We start from the raw sequence: 6,000 nt of genomic DNA on the forward strand, positions 1-6,000 counted from the left end.
TAACATTTACTTGCTAAAATGGGAATACCCCTTTAATCCACAGGGCAGCCTCGGATAACCAAAATCAATGAGTATTATGTTGCATCTCAAACAGGGATTTGGGGCTCCAAATAAACTCCAATTTGGGTGCTCCAGTTCGCGGAAAAGTTTATAGGCTTTTATTTATAAAATTTTTAAAATACATATAATTAAAATGCATTCTTCTTAAGAATATATAAAACATAAGACACGTTTCGAGTCCCGGAGCGGGCACGTCATGATTCGGTGAGGATGTGTGGAATTAATAGCATTTTGACTTTTTATGCAATAGAAATATCTGCAATTTTGCAGTAGTTACTCAGAGCTGCTGGTGGAGACCTAGCTGCTCTGATTCACTTCTGTCTTATACCTCACTAAGGTTCTTTCCATCTTGCTAGCAAGAGAGAATTTCAGACTGAAAACCAGGAGGGAGGAGAATTAAAGAGCCAAAGTAATTGCAGAAAGAAGAATGTTTCTCTGATAAGACATGTTACAGAGTTCCTTGTGATCCATTATTCTCTTCATTTATGCAAAGTTTGTTGAAAATTTGAGTGACCATTGTAATATTTGCCCCTGTCATTTCATGGTCTCTGAGTGAGAGGCAATACATATTCATCTAGGGGTGTTTTTCACCTTCTACTTATTGCAACTGACATAAAGTAGATCCACCCTGCTGCACTGTCTATACAGAGAATCCAAATAAATAGCATGTTCCCTCAGAGGAAAACAAAAAAATGAAAGAAACTAATTGGATGAAAAATTAATTACCTTTTGTAGTTTTCATTATCTTCTGATGATCTATGATCTAATTCATAGGGTTAAAATATATGAGCCGGTCCCTTCAATGTAATATTCATTAACGGCTGAACTGAGAAAACAAGAGTCTCTCTCTTGTTCAAATATTATACGATTTCCCCCCCCCACCACCCCCCCACAACCTTATTTATATGTGCAGAGCTTCGGCTGCGTCACCCTTAGATGAGCTTGTTCTGTAGATCTCTGCTGGATAAAATCAGGACAAGAAGGGTTGTGCCTGTAACTCAAAATCCTCAATTTTGTCCAGTTTTTCTATTTTCTATCTAAAATATGTTATTTCCTTTTCTGCTAGTGATTACTACTACAGGCATTCCCCGGGTTACGTACAAGATGGGATTCCATAGGTTGTACTTAAGTTAAATTTGTATGTAAGTCGAAACTGTATAGTTTATAATCGAAGATCCAGACCAAATTTTTTTTGCCCCAGTGACAATTGGATTTTCAAAATTTTTTGCTGTAATGGGACCAAGGATTATCAATAAAGCTTCATTACAGACACCTTACAGCTGATCATTGCAGCCTGGGACTATAGTAACATCCAGAGAGCTTCACCAGAGGTCACAGGGGGCAGAGGGGTCCGTCTGTAACTAGGGGTCATCTGTAAGTCGGGTGTCCTTAAGTAGGGGACCGCCTGAGTCCATAAGACTATTTTTGTTCATACATATTCATTTTTATATTTTAGATAGATAGATAGACTTTAATATATGTATAGGTTGGGGGTGATTGGTGTTTTTTGTTGTTTTTTTATGTTTTTATATTGTACTGCATTTTATGTACTGTACTGTTAAACTGGTTGTGACATCTTCTTTTCCCCTTTTGCAGGGACAATGTATTATTATTATAATTATATTATAATAATCCCCAGCAGAGAAATTTCATATATTGCTTACCTATGTTGTTTACCTATGTGTAGTATGTCCAAGGCAAATACAATACTGCTCAAACGCAGTTCTATTTTCCCCTTTGCGTGCAGTCTGAAGAAGCCTGACATGCCAGTTGTGTAGAGGTCACAATGATAAACTCCTAAAGACAAACATTAGCGATTATTTGCGCGCAATACAACAGCAAGTTCTAGTAGAAGTTCACTTTCCCTACAGCATTCCCGCAGGAGAAAATAAGTATTACATTGTTCCTAAGTAAATAAATTATATTTCTTTGCAATACACAGAAACTCCTGATCCTCCACAGTAAAAGATGTTTTGTAACCATGTCCAAAGTACAGATTCCACTAGAATTCACTAATGGATTATTCAAAATTTTTTTTAAGAGAACTTGTCACCAGGGACTCCAGACAAACCGCACAGAGAACCTTGTAGATGTCTTTATACATGTTTCACGGATGCCTCTATCCGTGGGATCAGAGCTGCCATTCTTTAAAAAAAATAACTTTTATTGATGTCCTTTGTTCCAGTCATGGAGGCAGGAAGCTGCAGTATACAGTCAAGTTACCTCATCCCCTCACTGACATTGCTAACCTGGCTCCCTCAAAGATGAGGACATGTGACTCATAAGTCATTTCCTAAGGACAGCATGATGTTGATTTCTCTTCATACAGCCGGGTCCTTCTCAACCCCCACTTTTCTGAGGGAGTGGTTAATGATGTAGCAGTGATGAGTCACACAGCCCCTGTCTGTCTCTCTCTTAATGTTACAGCAAGCGATTGTGTAGAATGTCCTACAACCCCTGGAGGGAAAAGTAAAGGGAGCAGTAGATGTCTGTGGCTTAATATTAGCAGATGGCCCCCAAGTTCTAGTTCATACCAGAAGCATGTTTGTAGCAGTGAGACATGTCAACCAGGACATGGCAGTGAACACTATATATGCAAGATCCCAGTTTGCATACAGATTTTTCAGCATTGCAACCCTGGAAAAGAATCATTTAGGAATAAGGGTAATGTTTTTAATCCTAGTTTTAATTAAGTATTCATATTAGGTGGGTTAATTTGAATGGTCATATAACTAAGAATTTCTAATAATAATTATAATGACTTATAAGGCCAATTTTGCTCCAATAGTTTATATCTAACATCTTTGAGAACATGAGCTTTTGGTTGCTTTTGATAAAGCATCTTCTAAAAGGAATCCACTCCAACAAAAAAAAATTAGGAAAGAAACTTAAGTGCTTCATTTCTTTGGTGTGTGCAGTGGCTTTCGAGGCTGATGAGCAGACCTGAGCTGTGCTCATTCCCCCTGCTTGCTTTGATTGCTGATCCATAAAGCTGCAGAAACAAGAAGTCAGACCATTATATAACTGAGTAATGAAGAGACAGAAAACCAGCTGAATTTGACAACAGATTTTTAATTTAACAATCTAAAAGCGCTTCCCTTTATGCCTGTTTGAATAGGTGATTTATTAACTACACTTTCTATAAGACTTGCTGCATAAGGATTTAGATGGATTTATTTAGTTGACAGTTAATGCTCTGTTCACACTGGAAGTATTGATATCTTTCAGGGCTTCTGCTATTTTAATGCCAGAAATAGTGTGGCCTGCATTTCTATTCAAAAATAACCAAGCCCTAATGGAAACCTTTTGGACATCAATATGAATAAGGAAATGTCTACATCCAACCAAAAAATGGATAACACTCTTATCTCTACCTAAGGCCTCATGCACGCGACCGCAACCGCACAATTTGCAGCCGAATTGTGGCCCCCATAGATGTCGATGGCACCTGGTCACGGTGCTGTGAACCTACAGTGTCCTATATTTTGGTGTTTTGCAGCGGCTGTCACTCACCTGTTTGGGTTATGTCCCAGGTGAGCACATGGTCATGTGTATGAAGCCTTAGGGTGGTGCCACACGTTATAGTTTTGATTCCGTTTTGGTAACGGAGTCAAAACGCCCTGGGGCGGCCCGTGGACTATCACATATGCGTTTCTATGCAAACGCACACAGTCGGCAATCAGCGCCTGGTGTCTTGTATTGTGTAAATGCAAGACACCGGGCACTGATTGCCATACGCATGTATTTACATACAAACACATATGCAATCATCCACAGGCCTCTCCAGTGTGCTTTGATTCGGTTCCAAAATTTGGGTGCTGTCACACACTGCATTCTTGATTAGTTCTTGAAACGTTCTTGGTGCATTTCAGTGCTTTTTCAAAAGCTCTAAGAATGGAGCATGAACGCACCGTATGACAGCACCCTAACACTGTCTGAACTTGTGTTTGCATATTTTTTATAGGCTCATGGGGGCTATTCTTGGGTAACTCTTGGTGAGAAATGCTTGACTTCTAGACATGCCTCTACGTACTGCAACATCTCCCACCGGGGTCTAGCCATTTCTTGGGGCCTGGAGGCAGCCAGGCCCAGAATACCGGAGTGGCTGGCTAGTGCAGCCTGGAGCACCTTGTGGTAAAGGTGCTTGGTATGGGGACCGGAGAGATGACCTACACCCTGGCAGGTCTCCAGCAGGTGGTGTGTAAGAAATATGGAGGGAGAGGCTGATTTATTGGTTTCTCCCTGGGGCAACCCCTGAGTATCTGTAGGATGAATCGCTGGGTGATGGATGGGGAAGCCCATGTTGGTAGACAGCCTTATCCAGGGATCAGACAAGGCAACGTTCTGCAAATCAACTTACGTTTTTTCATTGAAAAGCAGACAACACCCAAAACGATGAACAGCAGTAGATTCCGCAAGCTGGTGAGCTGGTGGGAGGTCACTGGTCCGCAAGAAGGTTACTCTAAGCCTGGTAGAAAATGCAGGCTGGCTTGATGTACGGGGAACTGTGTCCACCAGTGGAAGCTGCAGTTCTGGGTTTGAGTCTCCTTACTCGCCCTCAGGTATGAGGGCCTGAGATACCTCTTCTTCCTGGTAGTGGGTCTGGACAGCAGCTCTGGGGGGAGCTGCACACTGGACCTGCTTCTCTTTCTACTGACAGGATTCCAAGACCATGTGCTCTCACCCAGCAGAGGTTTTTATACTCCCCTGGTCAGGTGGTAAGACTCCTCCAACCAGCTTCCAGCTTGCTTTATAGGTACCTTATTGGACAATACAAATAACAGTATTAACTGTTGCCTTTCCAGGCAGAACCCACAGTTTCAATTACACAATGTCTAGATTCCAGAACCTTCCAAGAGAGGTGATCAGTGTCCCTAACAGCTCCTAACCTAGAGAGGGCGCTATTCACAACTTCCCACCTGTCTATGCATTGGCAGGGGTGTTGTAGATCCTTCACACACGTTTTGCAAAGTCGACAGACTTCTTAAGGCAGTACATCATTGGAATGAAATAGGAAAGGCTTTCTTTTCAACAAATTAACTACCATGTATTTATATGCAAACTGCGGCAGAAAACTGGCACGGCCAGTTTGATAAACCTGGGCCAATGTCCTCCAATGTCCTATTATAGAACAACTTTTCCTCATCTAGTTGGCCAATGTGGCATATGAAATAATTTGGTTCTAAAACTAAAACTTTACTCATTTTACTCAAAAACCACAGAAGCACAGTCTGTCTGCAGTAAAATATTTCTAAATATCTCTGGAGCTTTTGGCTTCCTGAATTATTGGCCACATTGCTAAAATTTAGAAAACAAATTCGTTCTGTAGCAGACAAAACTAGCAAGAAAAATGGACAAAAAATATTTCAAAACATCCATTGTAGATTTCTGAAGATCTTAATGGTGCTGCGTCACCATAACATATTTACAGTGAGCCTACCCACCATGAGATAAGTGGAGAAGCAAGACTGCATTTCTGGGCTGCCCTGTTCATCTCTTTGGAGTTTACGGATGTAGCCGAGTGCTGTACTTTTGTCAGCTCCATAGAGTTGAACAGGTCAGGCCGAACATGCGCGTCCGACTGCTCCGCTCATCTCGGAGAACAATGAGGGGTCTGATTGGGGTACATTGGACCCTTCATTCTAGTTATCTGTAGAGGTCCCATCACTAAGACCTCCACCGATCAGAAAGTTAGGCCCTATCCATTGGATAGGGCCTAATTTGTTTTTTTGGGAAAGCCCCTTTAAGGGAAGGCCTTAAAAGACCTTGCCGAATGCATGTACGCTCATAGAAACCAGGCATTTACTGTATATTAGATCTTTGAGGTATTATATAGTAAAACTATATTTCCTATCTAATAGACTATAAGCTCTGTAGAACAGATCATACACTAGGATTGTGGGCTCCTAGGAATGGCATTTATTATATATTATATATGTG

General features: G+C 41.1%; 2 long non-coding RNA genes across 3 annotated transcripts in view; both read right to left on the reverse strand.

The window, feature by feature from the left end:
• Window positions 1-925, reverse strand: part of LOC140076528 (uncharacterized) — a 34,654-nt gene extending 33,729 nt beyond the window's left edge. The window contains exon 1 of the long non-coding RNA XR_011849608.1: window positions 787-925. This is a non-coding gene — a long non-coding RNA (uncharacterized lncRNA). The remainder of the gene's footprint in view (window positions 1-786) is intronic.
• Window positions 926-945: 20 nt separating this feature from the next.
• On the reverse strand, window positions 946-5,585 carry LOC140076527 (uncharacterized). 2 transcript variants are annotated; one of them, XR_011849606.1, is made up of 2 exons: window positions 1,725-5,585; window positions 946-1,017 (listed from the first exon to the last, which is right to left on the reverse strand). It is a non-coding gene; the product is annotated as an uncharacterized lncRNA (long non-coding RNA). The 2 variants fall into 2 exon arrangements; XR_011849607.1 differs by having other exon boundaries at window positions 946-1,020.
• Between the last annotated feature and the right edge of the window lie 415 nt (window positions 5,586-6,000).

Source organism: Engystomops pustulosus, chromosome 9 (assembly GCF_040894005.1).
Source record: "Engystomops pustulosus chromosome 9, aEngPut4.maternal, whole genome shotgun sequence".
Classification (NCBI taxonomy): domain Eukaryota; kingdom Metazoa; phylum Chordata; class Amphibia; order Anura; family Leptodactylidae; genus Engystomops; species Engystomops pustulosus.